The sequence below is a fragment of the Vombatus ursinus genome, unplaced genomic scaffold (genome assembly GCF_900497805.2).
Source record: "Vombatus ursinus unplaced genomic scaffold, bare-nosed wombat genome assembly UNPS02014770.1, whole genome shotgun sequence".
In the NCBI taxonomy this organism is placed as follows: Eukaryota; Metazoa; Chordata; class Mammalia; order Diprotodontia; family Vombatidae; genus Vombatus; species Vombatus ursinus.
In genome coordinates this window covers 29,150,883-29,168,645 of record NW_020954548.1, presented here as the reverse complement: position 1 = coordinate 29,168,645, position 17,763 = coordinate 29,150,883, and the positions used below count along the sequence as shown (strand labels likewise).

The 17,763-nt window shown below is 39.4% G+C and overlaps 1 protein-coding gene and 1 long non-coding RNA gene across 2 annotated transcripts in view; one reads left to right on the top strand and one right to left on the bottom strand.

The window, feature by feature from the left end:
* HS3ST4 (heparan sulfate-glucosamine 3-sulfotransferase 4) overlaps positions 1 to 17,763 on the bottom strand; it is a 427,479-nt gene that overhangs the window by 329,758 nt on the left and 79,958 nt on the right. The gene's annotated exons all lie outside the window — the stretch shown is intronic.
* LOC114043891 overlaps positions 2,353 to 17,763 on the top strand; it is a 23,562-nt gene continuing 8,151 nt past the window's right edge. The window contains exons 1-2 of the long non-coding RNA XR_003569150.1: positions 2,353 to 2,376; positions 2,888 to 3,024. This is a non-coding gene — a long non-coding RNA (uncharacterized LOC114043891). The remainder of the gene's footprint in view (positions 2,377 to 2,887; positions 3,025 to 17,763) is intronic.

Sequence of the window (17,763 nt, the reverse complement as noted above, 5' to 3'; positions counted from 1 at the left end):
TTCTAATGTCCTGTACAATTCTCTCTTCTCCACAGTTTAACTCTGAGTCTTCTCTTTCAGTTCTCAGTGGTCACGGCTCTTTTTATAAGCCCCTGAGAGTGTTGTGGAGCCCTGATTCATGGACTGAAGGGCCAAACATGGATCTGCAGGACACTTTGCTGGAGAATTTCTTCCAAGTTGACTTAGAACCATCTGGGTCTGGCCACTGAACTAGTTCTGATCCACCTACTCCACTTCTCCATCTTTTTGCCTATGAATGGCACCAAATACTTTATCAGACACTGCTAAAATCTAAGTAAACTCTAACTCAAGCATTCCATAAACCTGCCAGTTTAATAGGGACAGGGCGTGGACCTGTGATTTCACTGGGATGGAGAACTCTCAGGTGAGGAAACTCCCTATATCAAAGCAGGTCAGCACCTTCTCTGCAGCTTAGCTTAAGAGAATTATCCAGAACAGAGTTGTTAAAAACATGGCTTGCAGGTTAACTCCCCAATATGACCTGAGCCAGATTAAAATATAATTGGGAAATATGTAACAAAATAAATAAAAATATAATAAAACAGAGCTAACATTGCATATTAAAACTAAGTCCACATGCAGCCAGGAGGGACCTTTCTATATGGATTAGTGGCCTCTGCTTCTATTTGAACTTGACACCAATAGTCTATAGGGGTAGGTAACCTGCAGCCTCAAGGCCACATGTGGCCCTCTAGGTCACTGGGTGCAGCCTTTTGACTGAGTCCAAGCTTTACAGAACAAATTCTTTTATTAAGGGGTTTTGTTCTGTGAAGTTTGGATTCAGTCAAAGGGCTGCACTTGAGGACCTAGAGGGTCACATGTAGCCTTGAGGCTGCAGGTTCCCCACCTCTGGTAGTATATCATGAGATTAAGTGATCTGCCCATGGCCACACAGCCAGTATGTGTCAGAGGCCTGCTTTGAATCTGGCTTTCAGTTTGAAGTCTCTTTTTCTATTCCCTTTTTTTTTTTAATTTTAAGACCCATCTCCAATCCCATGCCACCTTTCTAGTTTCCTAAGCCTCAGAAATAGTGTCTACCAGTTCTTTTAGAGACCTGGACCATGAACTGACTTGAATTTATCAATGGCATCTGGGAGCTCACTTACTGGTTCCCTGAGTACACTTCAGTGAACACACACACACACACACACACACACACACACACATCTCTGTGGGGTCCATGAACTCATGCACTTGTATTAAGTTTAATCATGGCAAACACAATTTGTCCCATGGAGGAAAGAATCACATTTTGATTGGTTAAAATATTCCCTATCAATTCAATTCAAACAATATTTACTAAGCACCTACTGCTTCCAAAGAATTGAACCATATATTACTCAGGCCCTATTCTCAAAAGCTTACAGAATGGAAGATGCAGAGGGAGGGAAAAGAGAAGGAAAGATACATGGACACAAAGGAAAGTGAGAAAAACACAAAAGAGAAGCCCAGCCAAAGTATTCTGAGAATTCAGAGGCAGGAAAAATCACTTTCGGTGGTAGAGTCAGGGACGGCTTCATGGAGGTGGTGGCACCGGAACTGGACTGTGAAAAGAGAGGATTTCAACAGACAAAATTCAAGAGTAGAGGAATGGGAGGATTTGATGATGCATTCCAGGCTTCACGGACTGTGTGATCAAAGGCACAGAGAAGGGACAGCATATGACAAAGCAATGATTAGTCAACTAAACACTGATAACAGCCTTCAGATGTATTTCAGGGCCTATAGTTGTTGGATTTTTTCCTCCCTTTCATTTCAGAGGAAAAAAATCAAGCCACGGTTCCAGCAAAAGTTATCAAAGTTTTCTTTTCCTTTTTTTTTTATTCCCTGTATAAGAAACCTATCTATTTGAATGTCCAGAACACAGCTTTCCAAGAATTCAGGCTTTTTTTTTTTTAAACAACCAATGACAGACGGCTGAAACAGTAGCCGTCTCTGGTACTGAAATGAATGCTTTGGCTTTCCGAATGGTTTATGATTAGTGTTCTTGGATCACTGTAGTATAGTGCTTTCAATTCTATTAAGAAGACTAAAAAGAAAAGAAAAAGAAAAAGAAAAAGAAAGAAAGAAAGGTAAAAGAAAAGAATGGTATAACCCTAATTTGCCAATACAAAATGCAAGCAACACATTTCAGCTAGATGGGCCAATAGCTTGAGTGGTAGGCCTGGAGTCAAGAAGACCTGAATTCAAATCTGACCTCAGACACTCATTAGCTGTGTGACCATGGGCAAGTGACTTAATCTCAGTTTTCTCATCTGCAGAATGGGGATAATAATAGCACCAACCTCCCAGGATTATTATGAGGACCAAATGAGATCATCATTGTAAAGCACTGAGCACAGGGCCTGGCACATAGTAAGTGACATATAAATACTAGTTATTGTAATTATTATTATTATTACACTAGTGTAACTGAAAAGTAATCACTGAAACATACCCAAATATATGGTAAATGTTCTCTCAATGTTTTAAAAGAACTCTCGCCCAAGTTCCAAATCCATTCTGAAGTTGTCCTTTCAGAAATTATACATCTTTAGTTATGAGTCTATAACTCCCAAGTTTAATTCACATTTAATTCAATTCAACATTAATCAAGCACTTGCTATGTATAAGGCATTATACTAGGCAGGGAGGACATAAAAGCTAAAGCAAAATAATCCCTCCTCTCAAGAAGCTTGCATTCTGTGGGAAAAGAGAGGGTGAGGAAAAGATGCAATATGAACACAATTAAATAAAGTGAAATTGATAAGAGATGGCCTCTAAGCTGTATGTTAAGCTAAAGATTTTTTTAAATGTTAATTTCTTTTATTTTTTAACTAATAAATATTTATTTTTTTTCTCCCAATTCCTTTCTCCATTGAAAAAGAAAAAAACAAAAAGAAAAACCTTATAACATATAACATGTATAAACAGAAGCTGAGATATTGAAGAAGCAAAGACAGGATGGAGTTGGTTGCAGACATGGAAGGACTACCTACCTGTGCAAAGGATCTGAGACTGAAGGTGAGATATCATATACCAAGAACAGCAAGCATGCTGGTTTAACAGGAATGGAGAATGTCTGAAGGGGAGTGATAAGAAGTAAGTGGTCCTATAAGCAAATACTACATCTTCAAGCAAATATTAGAGAGGAAAATAAATCTAGCTTCTGGCTGTCTCTCCCACTGACGCCTTGTGGGGCATTGGACACATCATCACTTCTTGCCTCTTAGCTTCTTTTAGGAGCCAGCACTAGGCTGCAGCAATATTTGAGGCCACAAATAACAACGCTAGGAATGAATTTGTAAGGAAGCCAAGTCATACTCCAGTTGGAAATAGGACTGATACCAAGAAGATCAGCCTGAGAAGTACAAAAGATGAGGCATCATTGCTTGAGAGCAAAGCCAAGGATTTTAATAACCCAGGGAACTGAGGCAGGAGTCCAAATGAGAATAGTACTAAATCTGAAATCAGAGTGCCTAGATTTGACTCCCATCTTTATTACTTACTACCTGTGTGATCTTGGGTAAGTCACAATGTCTCTGAGCTATAAAATAAGGGGACTGAACTGAATGGTCCCTACATTCCATTGCAGCTCTCCATCTATAATTCCCCCACTCCCATCCGGGCCCCTGCAGCATTATGGGGTAGGCAGACAAGCATTACCTCCACTTCAGAGAAGAAGAAAATGGGGCTTAGAAAGTTTGTTTGTCTTCCAGGATCCCCCCAGGGAATAAGTATAAGAACTGGAATTTGAACCCAAATTTCTCCCGATTCCAAATTCAGTACTTTGAGGTCTAGTAGAGCTTCCAGAATTTGCTTCTTATTGCCCTGACTCTGCTTTTATGCCTATACCCATTCATACATCCTTGCTTGATAAAATAAATACACTGTAGCTGGAGCAGCGGCTGAGGTTGTACCATCAACCATCCTCCACCCCCATCCCATTACCTTCAGTTATTGCATTGGTAAAAATAGGGGCCTCACCAAATGAGCTTTAATGTCCTGTCCAACTCCAACATTCTATGACTTGGGCATAAAATAAGGTCCTGATTAGGACTTGAAACATACAGATAAATCACCCAGAGCACCAGCTACACAAATCATAAGGATCCTTCTCCTTATCAGAGATTTCTTAAGAGACACCTTCAACTTCAGGACCACAAAGATTCAAAGTACAGATAAGGCATGGAACCTTTGGCATTGACATATTTAATGAAACTGTCTTCTAAAGGTGTTTTTATTTAAAGGGTGTTTCGGGGCAAAAATTGGTCTCTCCATTGGGCACACCCACCTTGGCAACATTTTAACTGGAACACAATCATTTGCCTTTTTGAGTCTGGCATCTCATCCTCAACCAGAGGATGTCTGAATTACCTCTAATTTAGCAAATACAAAGAAATGGATAATTTGGCAGATACTTCTCAATACATGTCAGAGGCAAGGATTCTCTCATGAGAATTCGATGTTCATAAAAGTAATTTTCCCATTCATGTTGTTGAGAGGTTTCCATCACAGTTCTGATCATGTGGCTGTCTCTGTAAAAACAGACTCCAACATCTGAACTTCAAATATTTTTGGAACTTAGTAGGATCAAGAAATTAACCCACACTCTGAACAAAAGACAAATTAGTAAAACACTAATGACCTCTGTCATTCTGCTTTGCAGCCCTTGGAAACATGCTTTTGTGAGCTAGTGTTTTCTAAATGACCTTCATTCATTCATTTTTTTTCAAATGTCTAGAAATCACCTACTTTTTATAGCACACCATGCTAAGCACAGGAGGAAAATACAAAGATTAGGTAAGTCAAAGTCTCTGCCCTCACTCCTAGGATGGTCACTTGGTGATGAATTATATGGCCATAGCAACCCATGAAACAAAGAAAATTTAAAATGTCCCAGTCCTAGGCAATCCCTTTCTGCTTCTACAGCAATAATAACAAAGTACAGAAAAGGGGGGAAGAGGGTACTAAGACTCTTAAAGCTTTTAGGTTGTCTATAAATATTAACTTAGCTGTAGACACTCTAAATGTGAGATTCTTGCCTATTAACCAACAAGTGAACATACTGCTGGAGAAATTCAGTCATATCAATTTTAATATTCTCATGGAGCTCACAGCTGACAGAAAGATAAGACAGTAACATATATAACTATCATTTATAATATTATATGATGCATGCATTATCAAGGTACCAAACAAAATGCTGAGATCCAAAGGGAAAGGCCACTATGGACCACAGGGATCAGGGAAGGAGTTCATGGAGAAGGTAGTATCTGTGCTGGACTTCAAGGACTAGGAGAGAATTTAGTAAAAAGGGAAAGGACAGGACGCTGTAGGCACGCTCGAGCGTGTGCACACACGCACACACACACACACACACACACACACACACACACACACACCATTGTGAGTAAATACACAGAGGGAGGAAAGTACAAGACACAACTAGGGGTGCAGAGAGTAGCCTAGGTTGGCTGAAGTGTAATAGGAAGGACCAGGAATGGTGGCAGACTGCTACTAAGAGGCTGAGACTGGTGGATCACTTGGGCTCAGGAGTTCTGAGCTGCAGTATGCTGTCAATCATGTGCAAGCACAGACAGCACCAATATAGTGAGTCCCAGAGAACCAGGGGCCACCAGGCTGCCTAAGGAAGGCTAAACTGAGAAATACAGCAGGTCAAATTTCCATGCCAATCCACATTGAGATCTGGCCCATGAGTGGCTGTTGCACTTCCAGCCTGGGCAAAATAAAGACCCAATCTCAAAAAAAAAAAAATATGCCAGGAGGGAAAAGATAAAAGTAAGATGAGCCTGGAAAGTCTGAGGTGGGGTCAGATTGTGGAGGGTTCTGAATGCAAAAAGAGGTTCAATGTCTTTCATGGTATAGGTATCAGCATTGAACTGAAGATTTTTATGCTGTTTAACTATAAGAGGTGAAGGTTGATTGTTTAAGGGAATCCACAGCCAAACCAGGAGTGGGATTCAATTGGCAAATGAAGCATGAAAGCAAAAGGCTACATATATACATTGTGTTAAATAGAGCTGTGCTTCTATTGAAATAGTGAAATAGATATCAGCGTGGTTCAGTGGAAAGAGGGCTAGATTTGACATCAGAAGGCCTATGTTCACATCTCAGCTCTTCCATTTAAAATATAATATCTGTGGGACCTTGTAGTAATTTGACCTAGCTGGGCCTCAGTTTCTTCATCTGTAAAATAAGTTGGATTAGATGAGTGCTGAGGTCCCTTTAAGCTCTACAACTATGATTCTATGATCTTTGTGTTCTAACAGAACAGGAAACACAAATGCTATGGTGTTAGAAGGTTATAAACACTATTCCTTACATTGCTCCTTAGAAAGTAGGAAGAAAGGGAACCCAAATGAAGGAACTAAAGTAATGACTTTCTCCTGTCATGTTTTCCTCTATCCATCTTGCCACTCACCTCAGGGGCTGGGCAGCTGAGAGTTTGCCAAGCTATTTGATAACCTATAACAATAACATGGCCTTAGGTGCTTGTTTGGTCAAGATACCATCCAAATCTTACCGGCTCAATATTGCAAGGAACTTGCAGCCCAATGTTGAACATAACTTGTTCCGCCCTTCTCTTCCCACTTCTCTAAGGGTTGACACCAAATTGGAGGTGCAAATGAATGACTTAAAGAGATCACAAATATGGGCCTTTGCCTGAAAGGCAAACAGTATTCAATCTGCTCACACACATTTTTAAGTGCCTACTGTCCTACAGAAGGTGGGATTTTAGTTAGAATTAAAAGGAAGCCAGTCAAGTCAGCAGGTAGAGTTGAGGGAGGAGAGTATTCTGGGCATGGGAGACAGCCAGAGAACATGTCCAGAGATGAGACATGTATAGCCTTGTTCGTGAACAGCCAGGAGGCCAGTGTGTCACTGGATCGAAGAGTATGTATTGGGGAGCAATTTTAAGAAGACTGGAAAGGTATAGGGGGCTAGGTTCAAAGGACTGTGACCAGCAGAGAATTTTGTATTTGATCCTGGAGGCAATAAAAAACCAGTAGAGTTTATTGGGGACAGGGTGGGGGGAGTTGAAGGTGGGGAAGGACATGGTCAGATCTGCCTGTGCTTTAGGAAATTCGTCTTAGTGGCTGAATAAAGGATGGACTAGAGTGGGGAGAGACCTAAGACAGGTAGACCCACTATCAGCTATTACAATAATCCAGGCATGAGGTGATGAGGGACTGGGCTAGAGTGGTGGCAGTATCAGAGGAGAGAAGGGGGCATTTTCAAGAGACTTTACATAAGTGAAACCAGCAGACCCTGGCAACAGATTGGATATGGACAGGAGAGACAGCAATGAGAGATAGTGAGGAATACAGGATGACTCTTCAGGTTGAAAGCCTGAGGGACTGAAAGATGAGTTCAAAAACTCAGAGCTCAATCTCATACCACTCCAGCAGAATTAAAAGAAAAAGAATTTTCTTTCATTATCAAGATTAGGAAATCTGGGGAAATCTGGGCACTTCCACATACACACAGGCTACAAAGAAACCAAGAGCAACAAAGGTAGACAGGCTGTCAGTCTATTAGAAAGTAAGAGGAGGGGGCAGCTAGGTGGTGCAGTGGATAAAGCACCTGGAGTCAGGAGAACCTGAGTTCAAATCCGGCCTCAGACACATGACACTTACTAGCTGTGTGACCCTGGGCAAGTCACTTAACCCCATTGCCTAGCCCCCCCCCCAAAAAAAGTAAGAGGAATCCCCAAGGAGGGAAGGTGGGGGGGAGAGACACTCAGCTATAAGGACTATTATCCTTCTCTTCTGGGACATTTCTTTATACATGCACAAGTGAAACCTCTGACCATCTGCCTTCCTAGTTCAGAGGCAAGTAAAGGCATAGATCACAATAAGGAAAATAATCTTATCTATGCTTCTGTTGTCTTGGCCTAGAATCAGTCATATAATACATATCTGCAATAATGTACTGTTATTAACTATGGGTCAAAATTGTTCGCTATTTCAAACTAGTCCATAAAATGAGTGGATTGGACTCGATGACTTCTAAAATTGATTTCTTTCTAAATTAGGAGTTTGTAACCTTTTTTTTTTTTGTCCTACAACCCTTCAACAGTCTAGTGAAGCTTGTGGATCCCTTCTCAGAATAAAGTTTTTAAATGCATAAAATAAAATGTATGGGATTACAGAAGAAATCAACTATGTTAAAATATAGTTTTCAAAATAAATTTTTTTAAAGCAAATTCACAGATCCCAAGTTAAGAACCTTTGCTGTCTAAATCCTACGGTCATATGAACTGAAAGAAAGGCCAGCTGGATTAGTGCAATGTCTAAATAAAGCAATGTCTTTTTTTTTTAAATCAGTTTAGTTTTATTATTTTCAGCTCCTTAAAGTAACTCCAACTAAACTAGAAACAAAAATTCTACTGCTAGAGGGCTCTAGAGAGAAGTCAGTTAATTAATAGATAAGGATGATTTAAATGCCATTCCAAATGTTTATCTGCAAAGTAGAGATTCCCAAGTGTTTGAATATTTGTTCTTCTGTGTCCTTTAAACATGTAACCAAGTAGAATGGGGAGCAATGGATTTAAAATCAGACAACCTGGGTTCATATCCCAGCTCTACTGCCAGATATAAATTAATATTAATTGTTGAACACTTATTACAGCTTGAATTCTTCCTCTCCCCACAGCAAGCAGCTGCTTCCCAAGAAGAGAGGGAAGCATCAATATGGCTAGTGTGTCTCATGAGTAGGGATCACCATTCAGATAAAGGACTGAAGAACTAAAACTGTCTTTGTCATATAAAGCTACTGTGGAAAGTAGAGATGTGTGTCTCAACATTTAACATTCATGGGGGTGGTGTTAGGACAAGAAGTAGAATAGTCTGAGTCTCTGGGGCTCTTCCTCAGTGTCGATAAACTAGAATTCTGGACAACTAGCAAATGCCTTTTAAGTCATTCTGATGTCTGGAGGAGAGGGAGGGATGGAGGAGGAGTAGACATCTATAAATATGAGCAGCAGTGAGTTAAGGGGATAATTAGAATGGTGAAAAGAAATACAGTACAGTGAATTGAAAAGAATGCTTCCACTAACAATGAATTTTTCATATACGTTCTCAATCCAGTAAAAATAAGGCAAAAAAAAAAACCCAACCCACTGAATTCTTATGAAATGGAGAACTAAAAGCAAGGCAGATTGGCTAGGCAGTCAGGTCTCTGTCATATTTCTTTTTGCAAAGAAAGCAGCAAAATGAGAATGAGATTAGGTTTTCTTTGTGTTAAGTGGAGAAAAGAGGATGCTGATTACAAGGGAAGTATTTGACAAGAGAATAGATATGTTTGAAATAGATAAGGCATGACCTCAAGTCAGCTTCCACCCAGGAGAATGTTAAAAAGTAGTCATCAGAGCAAGAGTGTTTATTTTTATTTAATTTGTTTCACTGACACAAATGCACAAATAAATTCAGATGTACCACTTTTGGATAGGTTAAATCTGGTTTCTGGTTAAACCTCCTTAATCTGGAATATAAGATCAAGAGAAATCTGTACACTGTACAATGAATGGTCTATATTGTTTTACCAAGTATTTTTTAAAAACATTTTAAATTCTGTTCCTTAGCATTCAAGGCCCTGCATAATCTGGCGCAAAATGAGCTTTCTGACCATATCAATGCCCTCTATGTACTTTATTCTCTTACCAAATTGCACCATTCTCTGACCACTCCTTGTATTTTTTTCACCTCCTTTGCCTTTGCTCACACTATTTGCGAATGCCTAGAATAGTCCTGTTTTCTTCTCTGTCTATTGAATTCTTACACATCCTTTAAAGCCAACACAAATGCCATCTCCTCCAGGGAACTTTTTCTGGTCCCTCTAGTACATAATGACCTTCTTCCTAAGATTTCATATAGTACTTTTTAAAAATCTCCCTAAATACACCGAGAGAAATGATTATTAATAACCAATGATTTGGGGAGATTCAGATTTCACCCTTTTTCTTTTATCCTCATTTCAAAACCTCAGTCTTTGAAGATTGAGCCAATCTTCTCCTCCATCCAGACCCCACCCAGGTGGGGCAGTTACTGTGCTCTGCTCAGGTTTCAGTAGGGATAAATTCTTTGAACAGATTGCCCAAAGCTGGGGCTAACTTAGAAGTAAATGATACAAGCAAAGTTCAGGTCCAGACCCTCATTGAAATATTTATTATCTCATTAATTTTTGGGGTTTTTTTGGTGAGGCAATCAGGGTTAAGTGACTTGCCTAGGGTCACACAGCTAGTGAGTATCAATGTAGATGAGGCTGGATTTGAACTTAGGTCCCCCTGTCTCCAGGGCCAGTGCTCTATCCACTGTATCACCTAGCTGCCCCTCTCTCATTAAGTGTTAACCAATCAGAATCAATGGCCACCCTCAGGAACCCTCCTCTTCCAAAAGGACATATAAGCCATGAGCCTGCCACTGTGATTATCTTTGGTCTAAGAGAGAGCCAAATGACGATCCTTTTATTAAAATGCTGACATTATTAATAAAATTATTAAATTACCCAGAAATTATGTCTCTCGAACCTTTTAAAACATCACAGCACTTACATGATATCACATGTTATGGCTATTTGTATTGGGGTTTTATTCCCATATTAACCCTGAAAAGGTATACACTATAGCTTATCTAAACCTTTTTTTTTAAAACACACACACACACACACACAGTACTCTGCATTCAGTAGCTGTTTAATAAATGTTTGATGAATGAATTGAATTACATCGAATTTTAAAATAATCTAGAACTGTCTTAATAAGATTTTACTGCACAATATTCCTGAAATACCAGAAGGCAGCTGGAGGCAGTGCACAGTGTAACTTTATCATGCATATAATATTTTTTAATGAAATGAAATCCAACACATATAGCTAAGCATCCAAGAGAAGACAGAAATCAAGCCTTCACCAGAGAGAAATGGTAGAATATGCACAAATGTCTACTAAAGATGAAGGTGTCATTCCAGGATGGACATTAGAGAATAGATACAGGCCGGATCCATTATATTCAGAATCTTTAAGTGAACCTGGAAACCAGCTAGCAAGACCCAATTTACTGAGGGCCAAATATCACGCAATATAAGCCAGACCTATTTTTCCCTCAAAAAAGAAGAAAAAAAATATAAATCCTCCTCTGTCTCCTTTAAATGATATTCTTGAAACACAAAAAGAAAAATTAGTCATTCACTTGAGACAGTAGGGGACAGATTCTAATAGTAACTCAGTAACAAGATGCAGTGTGCTATTTGCAAAAATATTATGATAAATATATTCTGCTTGCACTGGCCAATGATTTTGTTTATTATGTGGAAAGACAATGACTTTCTACACTTATTTGATTTCCAATTCCTCCAAGTGCTGATCAGAAAGTCAACAAAAGGTTAGAAATAGATTGCTCAGTCTAAATAGAATATAGGAACAGCACACCTTGGCACAGGGGATAAGTGGTCCCCGGTCATTTCACGACCACTGGCTTTTGCCCTGACCACTGCACTGCCTTCCTCTTGGCATTCTTCACCTTCCACAATTGCATCCATTTCCTGAACCCTGCCCTCACCTCATTTTCCATTCTCTCTCTCTCTCTCTCTCTCTCTCTCACACACACACACACACACACACACACCTCACTTCCTCCCTTTCCCCTACTCACTATTCTATTCCATTTGTCTCTTGTCCATAGGGTCATAGAATATCAGAGCTAGAAGGGAGGGTAGAAGCTAAGTAGTACAATCCGTACGCACCTAGGAATTTTGTCTACAACGTCCTCTCCAAGCAGTCATCTTACCTACACTCAAAGGCTCCCAGTGATGACAGCCTTTCAAATATTTGATGGCAGATAATCATGTTTCCCTCTATGTCTTTTCTTTTTCAAGCTAAACACCCCTAGTTCATTCAGTGAAGCCTTGTATGGTATAGGCTTATCAATGTCTTCCTGAAAACATAATAGCAATTTCCAAAAACAACACTCCAGAATGTGGTCTTACCTTAACATAGTATAACAGGACTATTAACTCCCTTGTTTTGGACACTATTCTATTAATACGGTATAAGATTCCATTCTATACTGTAAAACAGAGAATACAATGGAGAGGTGCCAAGTGAGTATGAACTGACCACAACACACTACGAACAAGGAATTAGTTTTTTAATTGATAAAAAGAATGTCATCAAAAATGTATAAGACAAAAATATATATATATATATATCTGTAGGCTGGTCATAAGGTAATAACAAGGGTTAAGTGGTGACCAGTCCCTATTTAGTATCTTTATCATGTTAAGAAAAATCAAGGAAGTCTCCTATTATGTTGGGCAGACCCACATAGTGAACATATGGAATGCAATGAAAAAGTGTTTTATTAAAAGCTGACCATGTGCTAAGCTTTCCTTAAGCACTGGGAATACAAAGAGAAAAAGAAAGGAGACAAATTCCATTCTGAAAGAGTTTCACATTCTAATTGTGGCAGACATGTGTAGAAGAGTTCAACTTCAAGGCATTGCCAAAATCCTTGGAGTCCCTTAGGACAGAGGTGTCAAATACACAGCCCACAGGTCCTATGTGGCCTACAATACTCCAAGTGTGGCAGGAACCAGATTAAAATGTAATTGAGAATAGTTAACAAAATAAATAGAAATTTAACAAATAAAAATAGCATAGGTGATGTTAGTACGTGGTCTTAATCTAGGTACCCTCCATCTGTAACATTTTACTGGTCTACCTAAGTGGCAACCCTGACCAAAATAAAAAAAGGAAGTTTGTTTACTCTGGCATGACTTTTTAATGATGAAACCATGCTTACTCTGCATGATCATCACTTCAAGGCAAAAGTTGGGTACTATCCTAGCACATGTATCTTGATTTTCAAATCCCTCAACCAATTTTTTTCTCTCCTTCCGAGTCTTAATATTTTTGTTCATGGTAGAAGGTATAAGATTCCTTCCTCCTTCCACCCCACCAAACAGCAATATGTACGGATAATAGAAAATGAACCCAGACACTAGTGTTGTAGGGATTTTTTAATGTCTGAAATTCCATTGCATAGAAATATAGAATTAAATAATATTTTTAAGACCTGGTATGTTAGCAATGACTTAATACAACACCTTCGTTTTACTGAGCAGGAACCTGAGGCCTTGGAAAGGCCATGAAATATGCAAAGTTATAAAGGTAGTTAATAGCAAAGTCAGGATTAGAACTCAGTTCTCCTGCCTCACACCCCATACCTTTATAAACGCATACACTTATTCCTCTTTGTTTCTACACACCTCCTTCATAATCATAGAATTCGAGAGTTGGAAGCGGTTTCAGAGGTCTAACTCACCTAACACAGGAATCCCTTCTCTTAAAATCTCCTACATAGAATCATCCAGTCTCCACTGGAACAACTCCACTAACAAGAAAGTTATCTCTCCTCCTATTCTAATTCTTAAATATAATCTATTCCTTATATGGGCTAGAAATTTACCTCTTGGAAACTTTCATCTAGTCTCTGTTCAGCTCTTTGGAGGCAGAACTAATCTACGCCCTCATCCACATAAGAGTGCTTCAAATATAAAAGATTGTAATTAGGTCTGTACAAAAGTCTTTCTGTCTCTCACATAAATAATGTTTGATGATATCCAAGAGGGCAGGAGTGTGTCTCTAGTTCACTGTCAGATGGAAAGCCTGGTAATTTGCTGTGGACACTGTGAAATGGAAATGATTCCAAGAGATGGAAAATGAAGTTACAAATAAGTTACAAAAAGTTGGAAGATGGAGAAGTAGAGAACTGAACAGAACTGGAAGTATTGGAAAAGTCTTGCAAGGGTAATGCTACTAACTTTGCATTCCAGCATAAACCCCTGCAAATGAAAATCAATTTGTTCAACTGGAACACAAGAAGACCCAATCCATCTGTGTACTGAGATACTAGCAATGCAGTGCAAGTTCTAGCCTTGGCAAGACAAGAGTCTGGCAGCTGGAAGGACAGGGTTTCAAGGCTCATAGAATTACTTAGGAGCCTGGAAGGGATCCGCTTTCTTTGCTTTGCTGGATCCTGATGAGTAAATTGATTAACACACTTGGAAGACAAAGTCTGACAGTAATGAGGGTCCAAATCTCATGCTGAGGCCAAACATACATATGAGTATATATGTGTGTGTGTGTGTGTCTGTGTACATACATACACATATATGTATGTGTATGTATACATACACATGTGTGTATATTATTATATATACATGTGGATTGTATTGTGCATACATATACACTGCATACATATATATTATATATATATACACACACATACACACATATAAATATATATCTTCATGGTCTTTTTTCTCATATCTCTATAAATCCATTACATATAAAAGGAAAGGAAATGGGGAACAAGCATTTATATTGCATCTACAATATGCCAGCCACTGTGCTAAGCACTTTACAAATATTATCTCATTTGATTCTCACAACAACCCTGTGAGGTAGGTGCTATTAATATCTCCATTTTACAGTTGAGGCAAATAAGGCAAAGAGCTTATGTGACTTTCTCAAGTTCGCACAGCTAGGACATGTCTGAGGCTGGATTTGAACTTAGGTCTTCCTGACTCCAGATCTAGTGCTCTATGCATCATGGCACCACCTAGCTGCCCCTGTATAAGTCTAAGAGACAGAATCATAGAATGTCAGAATTGAATAGGACATTAGAACACAGAATGTCATATCTGGAAGGGGTCTGAGAATAAAAAAAATATAGAATATCTGAGCCTAAAAAGAACCTTAAACATCATTATAGAAGCATTGATATAGACCTGGCTGGAATCTTAGAGGTTAGTTGGTCCAAATCCCGCATCTGACAAATAAGCAAACTGAGGCCTTCAAAGGGAAAGTGACTCACTCAAGGCTGCGCAGTTCCTTAGTAGAAAATTTACATCCAGGACATAATGTAGTTCCCCAAGTCCAGATCCAGCTGTTTTGACTGTACCAGGCTACATTCTCAGTTTACAAAGCAATTTTGTGAGCAAAGTATTAAAAACCAGGCCTCCTGCAAAGAAGGTAAACTGTCTGCAACAGAATTATGGAGACAGGAATACCTGGCCTCAAACATGAAAGAGCAAGAGACTGAAATTTCTGGTTCTACTAAAAATATTAGTGGCTTTTAACTTCTGAGAGGAAAGTAGCTATGTAATTTTAAGGTGTTATTACCAAATGAACAATAACATTCTCTCTTATGTGTGATGAGGCCACTGACTCATTCTCAGAATAGGAGCTTTGAGTTCTTCCCAGCAGAAGTGATGGATCTGTGGTGATTCAATCCCATTCCTTTCACAGAATCCGAGAGTTGGAAGGTGCCTCAGTGGCCATCTCCTCTAAAACAAACGCCCAAAAAAATCTGCACCACAATCTACTCAACTAGTCATCCAGCCTTTGCTTAAAAACTTCCATGGAGGGAGAATACTCATTTTCTGACAGCCCTGTCAGGAAGTAATTTCAGTTTCTGTTTGTTTGTCTTCTGACATCAAGCCTAAAACTGTCTCTCTGCAACTTTCACCCATTGTTCCTGGTTCTGCCCTCTGGGGTCAGTCAGACAAATATAGTCCCTCCTTGATGTGAAAGGCCTTTAAACGCTCAAAACAATTATCATGTCTCTCTCCTGGAGTCACTTCTCCTCCAGGCTAAACATTTCCAGGTCCTTCAACCTATTATCAAATGGCCCAAATTCAAGGCTCTTCACCATCATAGTGACCTTCCTCTGGGATGCTCTTTAGCTTATCAATTCCCTTCCTAAACTTAGTTACCCAATATCCTCAATACTAAACTGAGAACTAAACACAGATTCCCAGATGTGATCTGACTAGAGATAGTCACCTCCTTCTTGTTAGATGCTAGACCTCTTAATGCATTCCAAGATTACATTAGTTTTTCTTGGTTGTGCTACCACACTATTGACTCATATTCAATTTTTCTTAGTTGTTTTGGTCATGTCTGAGTCTCCATGACCCCATTTGGGGCTTTCTTGGCAAAGATATTAGAGTGGTTTGCCATTTCCTTCTCCAGCTCATTTTACAGATGGGGAAACTGAGGCAAACAAGGTTAAGTGACTTGCTTAGAGTCACACCGCTGGTAAGTGTCTGAGACCGGATTTGAACTCAGGTCTTCCTGACTCCAGGCCTGACACTCTATCCACTGTGCCACCTATCTTCCCTATGTTGAATTTAAAGTAGTAAAACCCCAAGACCTTTTTCACATATTTAACTATACCTTTTTCTTTTTTTTTTTTTAATTAAAGAGGCCATCCCTTGACTCACTTATTAAACAGAATGAGCATTGCCTCAGTCAAAGTGAAAACGTGGAAAGACCTTAGCTTCAAAAGGCCAAGGTCTTCCACTGTATCCTGCGCCATCTCCAGTTGCCCTGATCTGTATCTGGCCATTGGACCCAGATGACTCTGGAGGAGAAAGTGAGGCTGGTGACTTTGCACAGCTCTCCCTCACTCAAGTCCAATTCAATGCAAGTCAAGTCATCATCTCCCTGATCATGGTCATCTCTGAGAACAAAGGACAAACCACACCATACTTCTCCAATTTAAACTTATAAAGTTACTTTTTTAACTCAAGAATAAGACTATAGGCAATGTAGTACAGTACAGAGGGCAACCTGACCCAACCCATCTTTCCTTTCTAATTGTACTTTACTGTCCCTCCTGAATGCTCAGAACCAGCCAAACTCATCTTCTCTCTTTTCCTCATAACACTCCATCTCTTTTCTCCCAATCTTGTCTTTTCTTTTTTTTTCTTTTTTTGGTGAGGCGATCAGGGTTATATGACTTGCCCAGGGTCACACAGCTACTAAGTGTCAAGGGTCTGAGGCTGGATTTGAACTCAAGTACTCCTGACTCCAGAGCCAGTGCTCTGTCTACTGTACCACCTAGCTGCCTTCCTCCCAATCTTTTCCATGGCCTTCCCTCATGCCTGAAATGTACTCTCTCCTTTCCTCTGCCTTACAGAGTGAATCCCTTTCTTCTTTTAAGATCCAGCTCAAGCATGATCTTCTGAATACAGCCTTTCCTGATCTACCCAGCAGCAAGTGCCTTCTCTCTCTCACTGCTTGTATCTAACCACTTTGAATGTATTTATTCTCTTCATATTTATTTTGTGTATGCTTACATATGTACTAACTATATATGTGTGTACTATCTTCCCCACTGGAGTATACTATCTTCCCCACTGGAATGTAAGCTCTATTTTAAGCAGGAATGATTCCATTCGTTGTACTTACAGCCCTAGTGCCTAGCACAGTGCCTGGCATATAGTCGGTGCTTAATAAACGCTTGTTGATTAATATCGAGTTTCAGTACTGACAGTGGCTTAGCGATCACTGTGGTCAGTTTCTTCATTTTCCAAGGATTTAGTTCATTTGGGCCAAGTGATTTGAACTCATTAAGATAAACAAGGTAATCCCTAAACATCTCCTTATATTTCTTGGGGATCAAGCCTTGATTATTCATTTTCATTCTGTCATTTCCAGTTCAAAAATCACTATCCTTGGCAGAAAAAAAAAGAAGCAAAATAAAAATTGAACAGGTTCACTTTCACTATATGCTATCATTTTCTGGGTGGGGGAGGGGCAGAAGGTAGGAGGGAGAGAATTTGGAACTCAAAAAAATTTTTTAAATGATTTTTTAAAAGTTTATTATTGTTCTACCCACTGGGTTGTGTGTGTGTGTGTGTGTGTGTGTGTGTGTGTGTGTGTGTGTGTGT